The 21,786-nt window shown below is 37.9% G+C and overlaps 1 long non-coding RNA gene across 1 annotated transcript; it reads right to left on the minus strand.

Moving 5' to 3' along the window:
- Positions 1-18,311: 18,311 nt before the first annotated feature.
- Positions 18,312-18,929, minus strand: LOC141386548 (uncharacterized). Its single transcript, XR_012408401.1, has 3 exons — positions 18,686-18,929; positions 18,554-18,615; positions 18,312-18,481 (listed from the first exon to the last, which is right to left on the minus strand). It is a non-coding gene; the product is annotated as an uncharacterized lncRNA (long non-coding RNA).
- Between the last annotated feature and the right edge of the window lie 2,857 nt (positions 18,930-21,786).

Here is a 21,786-nt window from a genome sequence, read left to right on the forward strand (position 1 = left end):
GGTTACTCCCTTCTAGAGTTATGGTGCGCACAAATTTTCTGAACATTTCCGAAGTTTTGTGGGGGAGTTACCGGAATGAGTGGGCCGATATAACCCATCTCCAAACTTAAACTAAGTTTGGACAAAATATTACGAAAGCCAAATTTTGGACCGAATCGGTTGATCCGTTCGAGAGTTATCGTGCGCTCTAGGCAGGCAAACAGAGAGACAGGCGGACGGGCATGGCTATATAAACTCTAAAGTGTCTGAAACACATTTCGTCTAAACATACTTGGGGTCTAAAACAATTATTTCGATGAGGCACATTTTGCCCAGCATAAATGCTGAGGCTATAAAAATATGCAAAATTATAATAAAAATTAGTATAAAAATCTACTCGCGGGGACAACATTTTAGTTACTTAATACCGTGATTGTTTTCAGCAGTTTGTTGTGTATAAGAAAACTATTGAAAATGTCATTGGAAGATATAGCTTTATTCGATATAGTTGCTTATAACCGTTGTTCGATATCCGAATTTATCTGTATAATTCTTTGTTTTATCTTACCTTTACATATAAACCATATAAAAGTTAAAATATCGTTTAATTCCGCCATTATTAATGTTTATCTCTAAAACAGGTCATTGTACAAATGTTACGGTTTCTCTAGTGGGAAAATAACTTTTTATGAGATACTTAATGTCCACCATCGAAGTAATGGTCTTTCATAATAAGAAATTTTTGTCTTCTATAAAAAACATCGTGGTCTTGTTTCAAAAGACTTTTTGACCTTTTATACGGAGACTTCCTGATTATCATAAGGAAGATATCCTGCTTATCCATGGAAAAACATTACTGACTTCTATAGGAAGACAGTTTTTTTTGTTCGTCGATAGCAAACCTTTCTTGTTCCTTACTTTATTTTTTTTTTAGTTGCTTTATTTTTTTTTTTATTTATATCCCGAATTCTTAGCCCTTTGAGTGGATTTACTGCCCTTTGGGTGGTATAATGTGTGATATTAAGTATACGCTATCGGTTGTCGACTGAGACACGACGTCTATTAAGATAATTTGATATCTTAACGGAGTAAGACACCTATTTAAGGAAATAATCTAGTCTTAAATAGCAAGACTATCTGGTGCTATATTAAAACCCCTCAACGCCTTAACTTACGAAATGTATTCCTTTAGATAAATATCTTTATCTTATTGAAAATGTTTTTACTTGGTTGAACTTTGTGTCGCACAGAAGCTGCAATTCAAAGACCTTTTAAATAGTCTTCTTTTCTATGGAACATCACCATTTTCTTCATATGTTTTGAATAATAATATTCAATTCACGCATTTCAGAAAGATTCTATAGAGGCACCTTTTTCTCGCACAAAGGTTCTATAGAATCACATTTTCTTGCAGAAATATTCTATAGAAGCACCGTTTTTTGCAGAAAGATTCTATAAAAGCACCCTTTCTTTCCAAAAGGTGGTATAGAAGCACATTTCTTTCAAAAAGGTACTATAGAAGCACCCTTACTTGCGGAAAAGTTCTAAAAAATGTACGCCATCTAATGTTTTTATTCCGTGCAAGACATGTTAAGTAACCCTTCATTACATGGAGGTCATTCTATATTCTGAAAGTTATCTTCTTTTATTCCATATAAAACCCGTCTTCTATTCTGAAAAGAAATTTTAAGGGGTCATCTTATTAACTTTATCAAAAGTTTGACGAAACCTTTTGTTACTCCTCTAAGATATCGACTTAATCCCATAATCACTGTATTTTAAGGGGTTAATTGTTTTCGGAAACCCTTAGCGTATACTTAACGTCACACATCATGCGACCCAAGGTACAAATCATTCCAATCAACCAACAATCCTAAACAAATGTTATATTTTAACAAGTAAAAAAGTATCAGTCGGCTTTGCCGACAGAGATATACCCTCAGCCTGTGTGGATAGAAATACTTTTTTCCCAAAAAAAAACTTGTGGGGATATCGATAGATAGAGCTTTTTTATCACACTAGTCTACGAAAAACATAATATCGCTGTAAACAGGGCCACTAGGGAAACCTTCGGTAAAAATGTCCAAAGGATCTTCGATCAGATCCTTAACCACACAGAAATGTTGAACATTTGTGCGGTGGTACCACAAGGATTGGATATATAGGGCCCAAATTTGAACATAAACTAAGTTTCGACAATATTAAGAGATCCAAAGTTTGGAACAAATCGGTTGCTACGTCCATGAGAAATCGCGCGTACCATTTTAGCGAGTATATTCCAACTTTTGTAGGGGAGGTAACGGAAGGAGTGGACCTATAAGCACCACCTTCAAATATAATTTAATATTCGAAGAAATATTACAATATCCAAAGTGTGGAGGAACACTTTATTCGGTTCGATCTCTCTAGCCACTACATATGGTTCCATAGGGGGTTCTTACAACTTTCGCAAAAAGTAAGAACTTGCCCCTGAAAAGACTTTGACTGTCGTAATTGAGGCAGAGAATGCAAGTTGCTTCAAGAATACGATACGAGTGCAAGTCGTAAAGTGAATTTATCCAAAATTTTGTGTGCGAGGGACAAATATAGTCCATATTAGAACCTGTTCTATATCTGGTAGATATAATAGGATGTAAAGTATGGACCAAATCGGTCACTCCCATCAACAGTTATCGTGCGCACAATTTTTCGGAACATTTTTGAACATTTGTGGGGGAGGTACCTGAAGGAGTGGACCAATATGGCTTATCTTCGAACTTAACTAAGTTTGCAAAAAATATTACGAAGGCCACATTTTGGACCGAATCGGTAGATCCGTTCGAGAGTTGTATTGCGTTTCAAACACTACACAATGTGTCATAGGGGCTTTTTGTATTTTCTCAGGAAGTATGGACTTAACTCTGATGAAACTTATACCGTCGTATATGGGCAGTGAACACAACTTGCTACAACAAAAATCAAAGCGATTCGAGAGCAGGTCTTAAACTGAACTCTTCCGAAATTTTGTGTGGGATGTATCCGAAGGAGTGGACAAATATAGTCCATATTCGAACCTTATCTATATCTAGTAGACATATTAGGATGTGTAAAGTCCCAATTTACATTAGGCGAGTTTACTTGCGGCAATTGTCAGTTTGATGGAGAGAGAGGTGAGGTATATGGTAACCCTTTGCCTCTCAACACCCTCTCTCACCCACAAACTGACAATTGCCGCAAGTAAACGCGCCTAATGTAAATTGGGACAAAGTATGGACCAATTCGGCCACTCCCTTCAAGAGTTACCGTATGAACAAATTTTCCGAACATTTTTGAACTTTTGTGGGGGAGGTACCGGAAGGAGTGGACCAATATAACCCATCTTCGGAGTTAAACTACGTTTGGACAAAATATTACGAAAGCCAAATTTTGAACCGAATCGGTTGATCTGTTCGAGAGTTATCGTGCGCTCTAACCACCAGCCAGCCATACAGACGGACGGACATGGCTAAATCAACTCTAAATTGTCTGAAACACAATTCGTCCAAACATACTTGGGGTCTAAAACCATTATTTCGATGATGCACATTTTACCCGCATGAAAGTGTATATTCCCTCGTTAGCATAATTTTAAATAACATTACATCGAAGTCACATCTTGGCCATATTTCCAATATCTACTTCAAAACTGCTAAGCGTCTTGTATAACAAGACAATTAGTAAATAGTTTGCCAAGGCACCACTCTGCTCTTTACTATGTCATCGTCGCCTGCACACATAACAAAGTTTCCTTGTGACTTTGCTTGGAGCAACGGGTTTTGAATTCCAACAACTAACCCAATAACCAACCAACAAGCCGAACACTCTTCCATTCACTTCAATTTTACATACCCATTCCGCCAAACGTTTTTCATTCTTTCTTCCCATGGCTAAAGAAATGTAGAACATGAGATTAAAACAATCACACCATAAATGTCAAATTTAATATCGGAACATTGATAAAATTCAAGCTTGCCTGCCTGCTACTCACTCTGTTGCGGAGGAGACAAGCAGACAGTTAGGCGGTCGAGTAGTATGATATTGGTTTCAAATAAATAGAGGCATTATTCAGAATTGCTGTTGTTGTTTGTTTTTATTCTTTTATGAATTCTAAAGGGGACAATAATGAAGTATGTTTCCGGTACTTCATAAAGTGTAATATTTAAAAAAAATTACGCGAGACTTTGAATGGAGGGGGGAAATCTCTTGTCAAATTAATAAATATTGTTTTTATGGATTGTTGTTGGCGTTTTTTTATTGTTGGACTGCAGAATTTTACATCTTTGTGTTTATTTCAGCTTTAGTCCATATTTTGTTGTAATTCAATTGTTTGTTTGTTTGTTTTTATGGATTTTAAAATCGACAAAGTTTATAAATATTAACAATTTAAATATAATTTGTCTTATGTCTGTCATACAAAAAGGAAGGCCTATGCTTTTGACTTTTTGGCCTCTATTGGTAATACCTCTTGGTCTTAAAAATAATAATTTTCTTTTCCCATCTAGTATCCTGAAGGAATACCTCCTGAATTTTTTTATGTATACCGAACCCTTAGCGATATGTGTGCATGCATTGTACGAGGGATGCACGAAAACAACAACAACCTGGCCTAGGCAACACCGCGTACTGTCAGGAGCTATTTGAATTTTTTTTTGGAAAGTTTGACAGTTTTTAGCCAATTCTTACTCAGGACAGTTTGTCGTACCACCATGTTATGTGTTGTTTACAGTGACTTGAAAAAATTCACTTTGCAAAAATAAATATGGAATTTACTTGTGAGCATTTTCGTCCAATAATTTTACACAACATTCGACGTGGATAATCACCGCAAGAGTGTATCGAGCAAATTAAATCTTTGTATGTCGATAAAGGACCATTCTATAGTACTATGAAAAACTGGTTTAATGAATTCAATCGTGGCCGACACTCGCCAAAAAAGTGAAGTTCGTGAGGGTCTTCCAAAACGGTCGTTATGCCAGAAAAAATTAAGCCGTGCGTGAACGGATAATGTAAGATCGTCATCTTATGTACCGTGAGATAGAGGCATCCTTGGGCATTTATTCCACCAACTATCATTTGATATTGCATGAACGCATGGCCCAAAAATGGGGGTTTTCTTGTCGGATCCCGTGTTGGTCGGTGCAAGAAATTTCGAAAAAATACGCGGTGCATCAAAGACGGTGCTTCAAGATACGGTTAAAGCTGGATCCAGGTGACGAATCATGAAACTATGCGTATGAACCCGCAGCAATCGCCAGATGTTGCTGTAAAAGCGTTCAAAAACCATGTTTTGGAGGGGTCTTAGTACAGCCACTGTAAACAACCCAAGATATGGTCGTATGTCAAACTGTCCTGAGTACACTTAGGCTAAAAACTAGGCTAAAAGCTGTTAAATTTAAAAAAAAACAAGTAAAAAGTCGTTAAGTTCGGCCGGGCCGATTTTTTATACCCTCCACCATAAAATAGTCTTAATTAAAATGGAATAATTATGGACCTATGTTGACGATATTTGGTGGAGATGTTTCATGACCACTAGGAACCTCAAATGGCAAATTACAGCTAGTTCGGTTAAAAATTGTAGCTAAAATTCTCAAAATACCGAAAATCGGGAGATACCGATAACATGGACCTATGTTGACGATGTTTGGTGGAGATGTTTCATGACCACTGAGAACCTCAAATGGCAAATTACAGCTAGTTCGGTTAAAAATTTTAGCTAAAATTCTCAAAATACCGAAAATCGGGAGATACCGTTATATGGGGGCTATACCAAAACATGGACCTATGTTGACGATGTTTCGTGGAGATGTTTCATGACCACTGAGAACCTCAAATGGCAAATTACAGCTAGTTCGGTTAAAAATTGTAGCTAAAATTCTCAAAATACCGACAATCGGGAGGTACGGTTATAAGGGGGCCATACCAAAACATGGACCTATGTTGACGATGTTTGGTGAAGATGTTACATGACACTGAGAACCTCAAATGTCAAATTGCAGATAGTTCGGTTACAAATTGTGGCTAAAATTCTCAAAATACCGAAAATCGGGAGGTATCGTTATATGGGGGTTATACCAAAACATGGACCTATGTTGACGATGTTTGGTGGAGATATTTCATGACCACTGATAACCTCAAATGGCAAATAACAGCTTGTTCGGTTAAAAATAGTAGCTAAAATTCTCAAAATACCGAAAATCAGGAGGTACCGATATATGGGGGCTATACCAATACATGGACCTATGTTGACGATGTTTCGTGGAGATGTTTCATGACCACTGAGAACCTCAAATGTCAAATTGCAGATAGTCGGTTAAAAGTTGTGGCTAAAATGCTCAAAATACCAAAACATAGACCTATGCCTATATCCTTTGGGATATAAGTTTGTTGATCACCAGGAACCCAAAGTGCCAAATTATAGCTAATTCGGTCTGCAAATGTGGCGAAGAACGTCAAAATACCTCAAATCCGGAGGTACCGTTATAGCCCATCTTGAACTTGACCTGCCTATGGAAAAAGACCATCGGGTGCAAAATTTCAGCACTCTACCTCAATTATTTCGGACGCTAGAGTGATTACAACAGACGGGCAGACGGACGGACGGACAGAAGGACATGGCTATATATATAGGGTCGCATGTTCGATGTGGTACAAACGGAATTACAAACTTAATATACCCTCCATACTATGGTGTAGGGTATTACTTACTTACTTACTTAGCTGGCCCATTACAGAACATTTGTTCTATAGGCCGAACTAAGAAGAGATCTCCATTCCTCTCTATTTGTTGCTTTGCACTCTGGAATACCGCGCCTTTTCATCTCAATATCCACTTGTTTGCGCCATCTATTCCTTGGCCTGCCAATTCTGCGTGCACCGCCATGTGGCATGTATTCATACGCCTTTTTAGCGGGTTCATCATCGCTCATTCTTATGATATGGCAATCGCTGCATCTCGATACGTTTAACAATATTGATGTCGTTGTATAGCAGATACAGCTCGTGGTTCATGCGACGTCGATATTCACCGTCAACGCAGATTGGTCCGTAGATCTTTCGAAGAATTTTTCTCTCAAACACACCAAGCACTGCCATGTCTGCTTGCGCAAGTACCCAGGCTTCGGAGCCATACATCAGCACGGGTAGTATCAGTGTTTTGTAGAGCGTTATTTTTGTTTGACGAGATGTGGCTTTGTTTTTAAACTGCTTACTTAAACCAAAGTAGCATCTGTTGGCCAATACAATTCTTCTTTTTATTTCACAACTGATGTCGTTAGTTGTGTTTACGGAGGTGCCGAGGTAGACGAAGTCTTTTACTACCACAATATTATAGGAACCAACTTCCACAGTCGGTCCGAGCTCAATGGACGCATTGCGCGTCGACACCATCAACTTGGTCTTCTCACCGTTTACCGCCAGATCCACTTTAGCAGATTCTCCTTCGACCTTCATAAAGGTATCAGTTAATTCTTTTATTGATCGGCCTATGATGTCTATATCATCAGCATAAGCAAGTAACATGTGACTATTGGTGTAGATTGTGCCACTTCTTTTGACGTTTGCCTCTCGTATAATCTTTTCTAGCAGGATGTTAAAGAGATCACACGAAAGGCTGTCTCCTTGCCTGAAACCTGCTGCTTTATAATCGACAAAAAGGTGGTAGGTGTCGATCTGCATCTCTTGGGTCTTCTCCAGGATTTGCCGCAGGGTAAATATCTGGTCAATGGTGGACTTGCCAGGTCTAAAGCCGCATTGGTATGGTCCAATAATCTCGTTGACCATTGGCTTTAGTCGTTCGCACAATATCCCTGACACGATCTTGTAGGCAATAGGGAGTAGACTTATGCCTCTATAGTTAGAGTATACAGTCTTATCTCCCTTCTTGTGGACGGTGCACAGGATACTCAGGTTCCAATCGTCGGGTACTCGTTCTTCCTGCCAGATGGTGCTAACTAGCTGATGAATACACCTTATCAGCGTGTCGCCTCCGGTTTTGAACAGCTCGGCTGGTAAGCCATCGGCCCCTGCTGCCTTATTATTCTTCAGCCGATTTATTGCTGTCTTTACCTCATCTTGGCTGGGCAGTATACATTCAATACCATCTTCTGGGATTGGGACTGTGGTATCTTCGTCTTCTTCGCTGCTATTGGATACCAACAGATTTGAAAAATGTTCTTTCCATATCCTGAGTATACTATCTGTATCAGTTACCAAATTACCTTGCTGGTCTCTACAGGAGGATGTGCCTGTACCAAAGCCATCAGTTTGATGCTTGACTCTTTGGTAGAATTTTCGGACTTCATTCTGGCTCCTGTACATCTCGATTTTTTCACACTCCCGCTTTTCCATCTCTCTCTTTTTCCTGCGGAAAAGACGTTTCTCCTCTCTCCTTTTCTCCCTGTATCTCTCTCGTGCGCTACGCGTTGCTACGGATTGTAAAGTAGCCTTATATGCCGCATTTTTCTCTTCGGTGGCAGCCCGACACTCCTCATCATACCATGGATTCCTTGGTGGAGGTCTCTGGTATCCAAGTATGGATTTTGCGGCTGTTTGCATGGAGTGGGCAATGCTTTGCCATTGCGCTGATATGTTATCGGGATGAGGAGGGCTTTGATTAAGCAATTGGGCTAGTTGAGTGGAATATGCTGTGGCTATCTGTTGTGATTGCAGCTTACCAATGTCTAACTTTCGTGTTGTGTCTGCTCGTACTTTGTTTGCTACGTTTAAGCGGGTGCGTACCTTTGCTGCAACAAGGTAGTGGTCCGAATCAATGTTTGCGCCTCGGAACGATCGTACATCCAACACGCTCGATGAATGTCTTCCATCTATCACAACATGATCAATTTGGTTTCTTGTTTTCTGATCTGGAGACAGCCAGGTGCCCTTATGAATATCGAGATGATTAAATCTGGTACTGCTAACTACCATGTTTTTTGCAGCTGCAAAGTCTATCAGTCTCATACCATTGTCAGATGTTTCACTGTGGAGACTGAATTTCCCGACTGTTGGGCCAAAGATATTCTCCTTTCCAATTTTGGCATTAAAATCGCCTAGAATGATTTTAATGTCATGGGCAGGGCAACGGTCATATGTTTCTTCTAAGCACTCGTAAAATATATCTTTGGTCTGTTCGTCCTTTTCTTCAGTGGGAGCATGAGCGCAAATAAAGCTGATGTTGAAGAATTTAGCTTTTATTCGAATTGCAGCAAGTCTTTCATTCACTGGAGTGAAGCTGGATACAAGATGTTTTAGTCTCCGACTAACTACGAATCCACAACCAAACTCATGCTTTACGTCATGGCAGCTATAATACAGTGCGTCACCTTTAGGTGTTGTTGTGACGCCTTTCCCAATCCATCGTATTTCCTGTATGGCAGTAATATCTGTCTTGTACTTTTCAAGTACGTCTGCCAATGCGAAGACTGCACCTTCTCTATAAAGAGTGCGAACATTCCAGGTGCAGATTCGCAGATCATGGTCCTTAAAACGTTTGCGGGGTTCGTCAACTTTAGAGGGGTTTGTTTTTCTTTTCTTTCGTTTTTTCATAGTAGGCTGAGGGTTACTAACCCGACGCCCAAACCCAAGTTTTTAACGTTCTTATGGGTGAACGCGCGGCACATGTTAGCTCACTACCTTTAACGGGTGTTAAAGGCAGTTCCCCAGGTGACACCACGGGGAGGTCTGTGTCCACTTGGGATGAAAGAGGGACCAAGATAAATCCTGGGCTTTGCCATGTTAAAACCGGTCAGGACCGTTCCTTGGTATCTTCCATCCCCTACGTAGGGTATAAAAATGTTAAATGACGCCTGACGACTCTGCGTGTTGCCTAGGCCAGAAGGTTTTTTAGTGACCCTTGTAGCTATGGTATTTAGGTGGATCCTTTGTAATTATATAAATTGGCCTCAAAACTTTGATATGACTTCAATTGCAAAGCAAATAAATAAAAATAAAATGAAATGAAATAAAATAAAATTAATTCCGCCAACAATAATTTTCTGTGTCCACAGCTATTTATCTGTAGATCTTCACATACGTTACATTAATCCCGCTTCCAACACTCTTTAGAAATCGATTGAATGTTCGATTGACATGTTTAAGAATGAATCGAAATGGTGCGGTAAGATGCATGGTAGGTGTAAAATTGCAATGCTAGCAACTGTCTGTCTGTCGGCCCTGGCGGTCGAAATTTTTTTGTAGAGCTGTTGATGTTTGGATTAGGGCTATCGACAATTCATGGAATTTCTTTGCTTCAGCACCAACAGCAGGCGCACCACAACAACTTCTCTTTGCCATTTTTACAGATGCAGGCAAACGAAAAAAGAAAACTATTGGATAAACACTTTACTAGCAAACTACTTTACTAGATACGTTCATGCACCCACACACTTGTAGCTATATATTTGAGTGTGCCCTGAATCCATGCACAAAAATGGAATGGCATAGTGCTTGTGGGTGATACTTGTTTTGTGGTGGTAATTGTTGCAACAGAAACGAGGGTATTTCATCATTCCCTTCTTAACTCTGACCTCTGTGTATGTGATAAAAAGTGCAAGTGCTTCTAAATAATCGAGATTTTTTGAAAGCTAGCAGATACCAGTCATGCTTACACTGCTCAATGGCGTTGAGGATGCTGCTGATGTTGTTATTGGTATGAAATGCTTGATACAGGGTTTCTATTTTATCTATACCGACTTTTGTCAGTGTTAGTCTATCCGTTCGTTTGCAGTTATTTTCACTTTGAAATCGATTCGTTGGCATCCTTCCTCCCCCGCAAAGATAACCGAAATTTGTTTTTATATTCCAACGACCAAAGTAATCGACAAAGATTGATTGAAGTTCAGCAAACTTTGGAGTTTTGTTTTGAAGACCTGTTGTTGTAATGGATTGTTTGTTAATAGGTTGGTTAGATGGCTGCTTGGTTTGATTTGAGTCGGTTAGCTGGAATTTTAAACAATTTTGGAAAGAAGAAAATGGTTAATGAAATTGACAAAAAAAAATTGGATTATGAGCGGAAGAAAGATACAATTTATAATTAATCGATTTCGATAAAAATTGCACAGATTTAAGAATACCAGGGGTTTTCTCATAAAAGACCGGAGATCGTCTCATAGATGACAGTTTCACAGACGACTAGAGCTTTTCTCATTGAAGACCAAAGGTCTTTCCATGGAAGGACTCATAGAACAACAGAGGTCCTATCATAGATGACCAAAAGATTTCCAAAGAGGACCAGAGGTCTTCTTTTAGAAGACAGAGGTTTTCTCATAGAAGAGCACATTTTCTTATAGAGGATCCAAGTCCATATTTCTTCTTATACATCTTCTCGTACAGGACCATATGTAAGTTTTCTTACAGAAGACCATAGGTCTATTGTATAGAAGACATTTTAGTCTTGTATACAATTTTCTTCAAGTTTTCAATCGAAGAACCGGAGTACCGGAAGGCCCTATAATAGTAGGTGCTTTTATATAAGACCAGGAGGTCTCCTTTTTTGCACACAACTTATTTTCTTAAAAACCCGAAGGCCTTCTTTTAGATCTTCCCAGACAGGAGTAGTTCAAACCATCAGCAGCATCATTCGCAGCAGTTTTTTGGTTAGTAATGTGAATATTTAAATACGTGTGTAACCACCAACGTTCTAGTTGACTTTATTATTATTCTCGCCGTCAAGAATAAGAATAAATAAATAATATTGATTAATTTGGCAAACACTTAAGCCACGCGTGAAGCCATTGTTACCGAACAGAAAAATTCGAAAAAAAACAAGTAAGAAAAGCGTTAAGTTCGGTCGGGCCGAACTTTTTATACCCTCCACCACAAATTTCAGCCATTTCGGTGGATTAATGTGGCCACAACCTTCAAAATACCGAAATTCTGAAGGTACCGTTCTATGGGGGCTATATGATGGCGTGGACCTATACCTACAAATTTCTGGGGGAAAGTTTTATACGCCTAAAGAAGACTAAATACCAAATTTCAGCCATCTCGGTGTGATAATGAGGCTAAAACGTTCAAAATATCGAAAATCGGGAGATATTGTATTATGGGGGCTATATCAACACGTGGACCTATATAAACATTTTATGGTAGAAATGTTTCTTAGCCTCTGGAAACACAAAATACAAAGTTAAAACTGATTCTTTGGTCAAATGGGTCTAATACGTTCAAAATATATTAAAATGACGCGTACTTTATATGGGGCCTTATATGGGGGCTATACCAAAACGTGGACCTATATAACCCAACTTTGGTAGGAATATTTTTTGGCCTCTGGAGACACAAAGTACCAAATTACAACCAATTCTGTGGTCAAATCGGTCTAATACATTCAAAATATATTAAAATGACGCGTACTTTATATGGGGCCTTATATGGGGGCTATACCAAAACGTGGACCTATATAACCCAACTTTGGTAGGAATATTTTATGGCCTCAGGAGACACAAAGTACCAAATTACAACCAATTCGGTGGTAAAATGGGCCAAATATCTTAAAAATTCCTTAAAATGACGACGCGTCACGCGTCATTTTGTATGGGGGCTATACGAAAGCGTGGACCTACATAGCCCGCTTTCAATACCAAAAGTCCTACGTAAATATAACATATTTTCCCAAAATTTCATCAACCTACGTCAATCCGTTCGGACGCTAGAGTGATTTCCACAGACGGACAGACGGACAGACGGACAGACGGACAGACGGACAGACGGACGGACATGGCTATATCGATGTAGAATTGCACGCTGATCAAGAATATATATACTTTGTGGGGTCTACAATGATTATTTCGAGTAGTTACAAACGTAGTGACAAACTTAATATACCCCCATCCTATGGTGGAGGGTATAAAAAACAATTAAACAGATTCCAACAACAAAAGTAGAGTTAAGTTTCAACATCACCTCGATTAAAAAACAAAAACACTTCAGTTGCACATATACGATGTGCTTGATGCTGCAATTATTGTTGACTACTTTTGTGGCACAGAGTTTCCACACGAGCTGCACGACAGTATGGGAAGAGAATTTGTCAAATGCCATGAGTCCCATGGCAATATGAGCAGAGGAAAATCAGGAGAACAAATATGAAGGCGAAGATAAAATATATGAATGGTGTGATAAAAAGTATTCAAAACAGAATGCAAGATGAAATAATTGTGCACTTTTCCCTGGGAGACAAAAACAATAAAAATTTGACAACAACAACGAAAACGGCAGAGGAAGAAAAATATTGAGGGCTAGAAGTGAAAAAAGCTATAACTAATATAAGACCTATTGGTGTTTTTTTTTTTTATGAGATATTGGTAACATATGGTATTCGTTGAGAAGACCTCGAGCATTCCGCAAAGACCCCCGCTCTTCTATGGGAAGACATGTGGTATTTTATGGGTTGATCTCTGGTCTTCTATGAAATACATTTGGTCTTCTAAGATTGCTAAGAAAACCTCTTGTCTTTTATTGGAAGATCCCTGGTCTTCTATGGCAAGACATTTGGTCTTCTATGGGTAGACCTCTAATCTTTTATGGGAAGACCTCTGGTTTTTTATAGGAACACCTCTGGTCTCTTATGGGAACACCTCTGGGCTCTTAGGGGAGCACCTCTGGTTTTCTATGGGAAGAACTCTGGTTTCTATAGGATGACATGTGGTCTTCTATGGGAGGACATTGGGTCTTCTAAGGGAGGACATTTGGTCTTCTATGGGAAGACATTTGGTCTTCTATGGGTAGACCTCTAATCTTCTTAAATCTTAATAGCATTATCATTAATCTTAAATAGCATTATAAAATGCTGGTATAATGAATTTAATCGTGGCCGACACTCGCCAAAAAAACGAAGTTCGTGAGGGTCTTCTAAAGGAAGACTGTTAAGAAGACCTCTGGTTAGATCTCCTTATTGTTAGATCTCTCGTCTTCTATAGGAAGAGCTCTGGTCTTCTATGGGAAGATCTCTGGTCTTTTATGGGAAGACTTCTGGTCTTCTATGGGAAGCATCTGGTCTTCTATGGGTAGACGTCTGATTTTCCATGGGAAGACCTCTGGTCTTCAGACAAGGAGACAGCCTTTCGTGTGACCTATTCAACATTTTGCTGGAAAAGGTAATACGAGATGCAAATGTCAAAAGAAATGTCACAATTTACACCAATAGCCACATGTTACTTGCCTATGCTGATGACATAGACATCATGGGACGATCAGTAAAGGAAGTAACTGATACCTTTAGGAAGGTCGAAGCAGAATCTGCGAAAGTGGGTCTGGCGGTAAACGGCGAAAAGACCAAATTGATGGTGTCGACGCGCAAAGCGTCCATAGAGCTCGGACCAACTGTGAAAGTTGGTACCTACAATTTTGAGGTAGTTAAAGACTTCGTCTACCTCGGCACTGCCATAAACACAACAAACAACATCAGTTGTGAAATAAGAAGAAGAATTGTATTGGCCTACAGATGCTACTATGGTCTAAGTAAGCAATTTAAAAACAAAGCCACATCTCGTCAAACAAAAATAACACTATACAAAACGCTGATACTACCCGTGCTAATGTATGGCTCCGAAGCATGGGTACTTGCGCAAGCAGATAAGGCAGTGCTTGGTGTGTTTGAGAGGAAAATTCTTCGAAAGATCTACGGGCCGATTTGCGTTGACGGTGAATATCGACGTCGTATGAACCACGAGCTATATAAGCTATACAAAGACATGAATATAGTTAAACGTATCGAGATGCAACGATTGGCTAGGCCATATCATGAGAATGAGCGATGATGAACCCGCTAAAAAGGCGTATGAATACATGCCACATGGCGGTGCACGCTGAATCGGCAGGCCTAAGCTTCGATGGAGCAAACAAGTGGATGAAGAAATGGAAAGGCGCGGTATTCCAAATAGTCAAGCGAAAAACAGAGAGGAATGGAGATCTTTTCTTAGTTCGGTCTATGGAACAAATGTTCTGTAATGGGCCAACTAAGTAAGTAAGTAAGTAGACCTCTGGTCTTCTATAGGAAGCCATCTGGTCGGCCATGGGAAGAATTTTTTATTGACTATGGGAGGACCTCTTGTCTTTAATGGTAAAATTGTGGTCTTCTATGGGAGGAACTCTCGTTTACTGTAAAAATATCTCTCGTCATCTTTGAGAATATCTCTTATCTTCTATGGGAGGACCTCTGGTCTTCTATGGGAAGCCATCTGGTCTGTTATGGGAACAACTATGGTTGACTATGGGAAGACCTCTGGTTTACTATGGGAAAATCTCTGGTTCCCTTGGGAAGACCTCTGGTCTTCTGTGGGAAGATCTCCTATATTTTATGAGAGAATCTCTTATCTTCTATGGAAGCAGCTCTGGTCTTCTATGGGACGACCTCTGGTCTACTACGAAAACATCTCTGGTCTTCTATGGGAAGACTTCTTTTCTAAATATGGGAAGAACTCTGGTCTACTACCGGAACATCACTGATCTACAATGGGAAGGTCTCTGGTTTTGTAAGTGTATATCTCTGGCCTTCTATTGAAAGTCGTTTGGGCTTCTATGGGACGAACTCTGATCTTCTATGGGAGGAAGCCTAGTCTTCTATTAGAAGATCTCTGGTCTTCTATGAGACGAGTCTGGTCTTCTGTGAAAGGTCTCTGGTCTTTTATGAAAATTGGTCTGGTCTTCTATAGAAAACATCTGGTTTGCGATAGGAAGAACTCGGGTCTTCTGTACGAATTCCTTTGGTCTTCTACAGGAAGTCCTCTGGTATTCTATCTGGTCGTCCTCTGGACCTCTGTTCTTCTATAAGAACACCTCTGGTCCTCTTTCTTTCTATAAGAAGACCTCTGCGTCTGGTCCTACAAAAATATCTATGCTCTTCTATAAGAAGATTTCTGGTTTTTCAAAAGAAGGTCTCTATTCGTCAATAGGAAGACCTCTGGCCTTCAATAAGATGACCTCTGATATATTATAAATTGTCCGCGGGCCTTTTATGACAAGACCTTTGATTTCCTCTTAGGAAGACCTCTGGTACTCTATAAGAAGACTTTTGATATATGTTGTGGGTAACTGTGGCATTGTTTATTTCGTTTAATCTATAGTAAGACATTGGGAATTCTATAAGAAGGCCTCTGGGAAGAGGTCTGGTCCTCTAAAAGAAGGCCTCTGCTTTTCGAAAAAGATCTGTTGTTTGCAATAGAAAGATCTTAGGTATTTTATAATAAGACCTCGGGTCTTTCATAAAAAGATCTCAAGTCTTCTATAGTAAGAATGCTGATCTTCTCTAAGAAGACCTCTGGTCCTCTAAATGAAGGACTCTAGTCTCCTATAAGAAGACCCCTGATCTTCATAAAAAATACATCTGATCTGTAATAAGGGGCATCTGATTTTCAATAAGGAGACCTCTGGTCTTTTTTAAAAAAAGCTCTGGTGTTCCATAGTCAGTCCTCTGATTTTCACTGGGGTCTGGTCCTCTAAAAGCGAGCCCCTGGTTATCCGAAAACGATATCTGAACTTCTATAAGATATGGTTCCTATAAACGACCAGATCTTATAGAAGTTCAGATATCGTTTTCGGATAACCAGAGGTCCGCTTTTAGAGGACCTGTCTTTTTATAGAAGACCAGATCAGATGTCTCCTTATTACAGATCAGATGTCTTTTTCATGACGATCAGGGGTCTTCCTATAGGAGACTAGAGTCCTTCAATTAGATGAGCAGAGGTCTTCTTAGAGAAGATCAGCAATCTTACTATAGAAGACTTGAGATCTTCTTATGGAAGACCCGAGGCCTTATTATGAACCTTGGTTTCTGTAACAGACATATGAGCTTATATCAAAGGACCTCGACTTCTAGTATTATAGTTTTAGTTTTCTATAAAAGATCTCAGGTTTTCTTTAGCCACATCCATCCTGTCGTACTAGAAGAGGAGCTTCTCTTCAATTTTCCGTTGTACGAAAAAATGTTTGCTTTACAATGAAAATCTATTTGTTATCCTTTTTTTAAAATTCATAAAACTATAAACAAATACCTGCATAACATCGCATAAAAGCCGTATATGTAACTCAATACATACATATGAGGAAAAGTCAAAATTTTTTAGTTTCCATGAAGCCAAGGTTTGCACTATTATAATACGCGAACTACTGTAGTTTACCAGTAACTATGACTATTGCTGGATTATTTTAGATGTTTTTGTACAAAGCTCAAAAATTTAGCAAAAAAATTTAATTTACGTGGTAGTTACCAGGGACGTACGCAGGATTTCATTTCGGGGGGGGCCCAGCTTGACCAAAAATCATGAAAATTAAAAATGTTATGTATCGTTACGTAAAGCTAATTTAAAGGGGTTTTTGATGACTTTATTCACGAGGGACACTAAAAACCTTCTGGACTAGGCAACACGTAGTGTCGGCAGGCGTCATTTGAAATTTTTTTGGAAAGTTTGTCAGTTTTTAGCCTCAGCATACTCTGGGCAGTTTGACATACGACCATGTGTTGTGTTGTTGAGGCTATTAGCATAAGTTTTTAAAATATCGTCACTAATATGGATTTTGGAAATCCTTTTGGTGAAAGAACTTCCATGCAAAAAGTGCGAATATGTCGAATAGATATATACAGTGTTTGGAGGATGTAAACAGTTTGACCCGAACATAACGCCGTTTCTTCTTTATATTACACACTAATTTCAGTGTCATTAAAAAGTTTTGTATTATTGTTAGAAAATAATATTCTTTTATTGCTTAAAAACACGAAAGCTTTACTATTTTACCAGAAGCGATAGAGTCAATGAAAGCCAACTAAACATTCAGAAAGTTACATTAAAAAAAATATCAGGAGCTGGGCGATGCAATCTACGACTCATAGACTGCGAATCCAACTCGTAGTACTGTTTGAGGCTTCACAAAAACATGATCGAAAAAAAAACCTTTAAAACAAACTCGGCAACCTTTTAGCTATATCCTGAAAAGATAGTTGAGTCAAAAAACTCCATCTGATACATCAATGGTTTCCAACAACCAATCAAGAAAAAGTAGCAGTCGGGTTTGTCTACATACATAGACATATAGAATACGGACTACCCCAATAGAAAATGTCTTTAAGACAACATTGATGAATCGTGCACGACATTTCCAATTCGTTCACGACTCCTTGCAGACAGCCCTTTGGGATCGTTGACGACTTTTTCACACAAGTGTCCCAGTATTCATGCACGACAACATGGGCGACAAGGTAAGCGAAGTTGTCGTCGATGACGACTTGGAAGACAAAAACCCCGTTATTTCGTTGACGACTGCCTTGGGGACACTGTCTTGCTATTTGTCATTGACGACCTTACTAAAGACAATGTGTTTTGTTGTCGTGTGCAAATTTTATTTTTATTACTTTATAATTATAAAAAATACATCATTTTATAAATATTATCTTACATTTATAGTAATTTGTTCTTGAATATTCTCTGATCCACTTTTTTTGAACTTATCCGCGCCTCTTTTTCCCATCACAACCGATAGAGAGGATGACCTCCTTAATTTATGGATTTTGTCAAAAAACATTATGAATAAATACAATTACAACTAATATAATCTATAATCTTACCATATACCACTGCCGCATCTTTTAAAACCGCTGGAATTTACAGCATTCTCCTTAACTTCAACCTACAAATATGTATTAAAAGTATAACTTAAATTATGTTTAAAGTTCCTTATTATAATTTTTCTTACTTACCGTTCTTTGGTAAAAGCAAAATCTTTAATTATTGACGCGATTTCAGATTTTGATGATTTTATTATCTTACATTTAAATAATAAACATTTTATATTCGAATCAATATGTGAACAATCATTTCATAGCACGCTTTTTTGAAAAATTTTTGGGTTTGTTGTCACGACACATTGCAAGACATGGTCATGCACCTTGTCGTGCATGACAATTTATAATATTTCGTCAATGATTCGTCGACGAAAATGTCATCAACGATTCCATTTTCTATTGGGACATAGCCAATTTTTGTTCTGTAAATTGTAAAGCCAGGAAGTTTCCGAATTTCGTTTCCATTTTTGGACGTATAAATTTTCCGACAATAACTTCGAAATATTTCGGGTGTACAACTTCTATATTATTGGCGTTACCCAGCAAAATCTATTTGAAGTTGTTCTATGTGAAGTAGTGATTGAATAGCTTTTTTAGAAGCAGTCTACGCAGAGTCATTAAAAATGCATTCCGTTCTTCACATTTTGGCAATGTCGGATTTGAATCCATTTCATAAAATTTTCACATTCTAGCAATGTTTACATTTATAATAACTTTTTGCAAAGAAAATTCTCAAGAACACAAGAAGCGATTTATTTCATGGTATTTTAATTACTCAGCAAAATGCTTGTATCCAAAAAGATAATCATAGGTGCAAGAAATATCAGACTGCATATTTGTTTGTAGCCAAAAAAATGGTTAAATCATGAGTGCAAGTAACTATGTCTTTTTAAGTGAAAGAAGTCATGATTTTTACAAGGGCAATGTTTATCACTTATTTTGCATGATTCTATGCAAGAAGCGTTTTAAGATATTTTTGGGTATTTTTAAGTAATAAAAGCTAACTTTTTAGAATAAAATTATTTGATTTTTAGTTGCACTCAGTCGCTTTTTAAAATGATTTATTTGAGATATTTCATTGTTTTATATTCATTATATTTCAGTTTCATTAAGACTACACGGTGCGCCTTAACTAATTTTAAATGAAAGGTGCTTACACCTGTGAAGTTTTTGCAGATTCTGAAACTACAATGCTCTTGGATGAGAAATATCAAGAAACAAAAAAAATCGCCGGAGGTATTTTCGAATAAATCGCGATTTAAGTTCACATTTTTAGGGGTTCTTTATGTTTTCACGATTTTGCTTGGAAACCGCGAATCCTATGTAAATGGGTCTAAGGAAAATGTTGTAGCTGTGAAAATTCTCCCCAAGATTGCTCTTAATGATATTTTTGTAGGCTTTACCGTTTTTGAGATATAGAAGTTCAAATTGAGACAATGTACTGACCGTATCAATCAAGTAAATATTTGTTTATAACTTCTGTTCGGATTGTCCGATTATTACCAAAATTTGACAGAATTTAAGTTAAAGGACGTTAAATATAAAAATGTAAAGAACTTGAAAACATGCTAAGTCGACTTAACATACTATTGTTTGGAGGCGTCGATATAACCATTGACTCACCCACGAAAAATACAACATCGCTGTAAACAAGACCTCAAGTAAATTGATCCATATTCGAACCAGTAGGTCTCGAAAAATCGAATTGGACTTTGCGAGATCCAAATTTTGGACAAAATCTGTAGATTTGTTCGAGAGTTACAATGGTTTGGGAAATTCCAGTCATGACATTGTTTTATAAGGAGACGATATATATCATAAGAGAAAATATCATAAGAGAACAAGAATTCGTAAAAACACGTTGAAGCTAAACAGGTTTTTTACATTGCTATTCGATTTCTGATTAAACCATTCAAATGACGGACATCTGTCCAAAGTAAAAGTAGGAGAATACAAAATGAAGATTACACTTCTAATGTATCACTTTCCAAAATTTCCACTGCATCCACCTTTTATGGATGCTGACATTTTGAAGCCGGATTTCAGGTGTTTTTTGTATTTTTTATGTAACTGGGACGCACATTCGGATATTTCGAAAAATCAATTATAGGATTAAAGAACTCGCGATTTAGCATAATCTGATATGTATATTGAGTATGTAGCCCACACAGCAGCAGAGTAATCTACTGCCAAAGGCCAAAATTTAGTGTGATATTTTTTCTAAAAAACCTATTTTTTGGGTACAGTATTTACAATATCGTTTTGAGTGTGCTGGTACCCCGAGATATTTTAGTTTTTCGACGATCCGGATCATATGAATCACAGATCATAAAAATCCATCTACTAGAACGGCGGAGATGGCTACTGCAAAAATTGAAAAATTTGCGAAAAATGTTTTTCAAAATATCGCTGACTAATTCAATGAAGAAAGTGAATCATCACTCGCGTTTGTGCGAAAGCAGCGGTTTGAAAAATTTAGTGGCATGGGAGCTGTATCCGATTTATCCAAAAAATACTGTGTGATGCTACATCCACGGTTCTTGATGGATTTTATTGAAACATGTTTAGATCGATGTATTTTTTCACGGTTGATAGTGAAATCGGATGCGCATAAAAAGTGTATGCACTTTGTGCAAAATATAAGCGTAATACAGTTTGTTGCACACTAAACTGCAGACGATGCTACATCTTAGCGGCCAAAGTAAATCCTGGCAAATGTGTAAAAATTAAAAGAGAAGAATTCGCTGTATTGGTAAACGGCATGCACATCAAGTGATTTTGAGGATTTCGCGATTTACACGCATTTCAAAATGAACATTACCCGATACAATTTTATTTCAAGAGTATTCCCCATTTAAAGGAACCCAACATTTATTTGAAAGATATCCATATCTTCTGCTAGATGTTAGCGTGTTTTCGAGAAGTGATTAGAATAAAAAATGTGATTTATTGCGTGAAATTTAACTAAAATAGAAGAAAAACTCCGACCTATTTTTCTTACATTTTGTTCAACTAACTCACAAAATAAATTTTAATAAATATTTTCTCTTACAAAAATTTTATAAATTTCCTCAATATATTTTTTTGTTTTCGCTATAATATGAAAACCACTAAACGGATTTGTATAGTTTTGGTTTCATTTGAATCTTCGCGATGTATAGATTACGTACATATTTTTTATATATTTTTCAGAGGCATAAGCAGGTTGAATTTTATTAACACAAGTTGCAAACTAC

The sequence above is a fragment of the Musca autumnalis genome, unplaced genomic scaffold, assembly GCF_047663935.1.
Source record: "Musca autumnalis isolate F117 unplaced genomic scaffold, ASM4766393v1 scaffold_5, whole genome shotgun sequence".
Classification (NCBI taxonomy): domain Eukaryota; kingdom Metazoa; phylum Arthropoda; class Insecta; order Diptera; family Muscidae; genus Musca; species Musca autumnalis.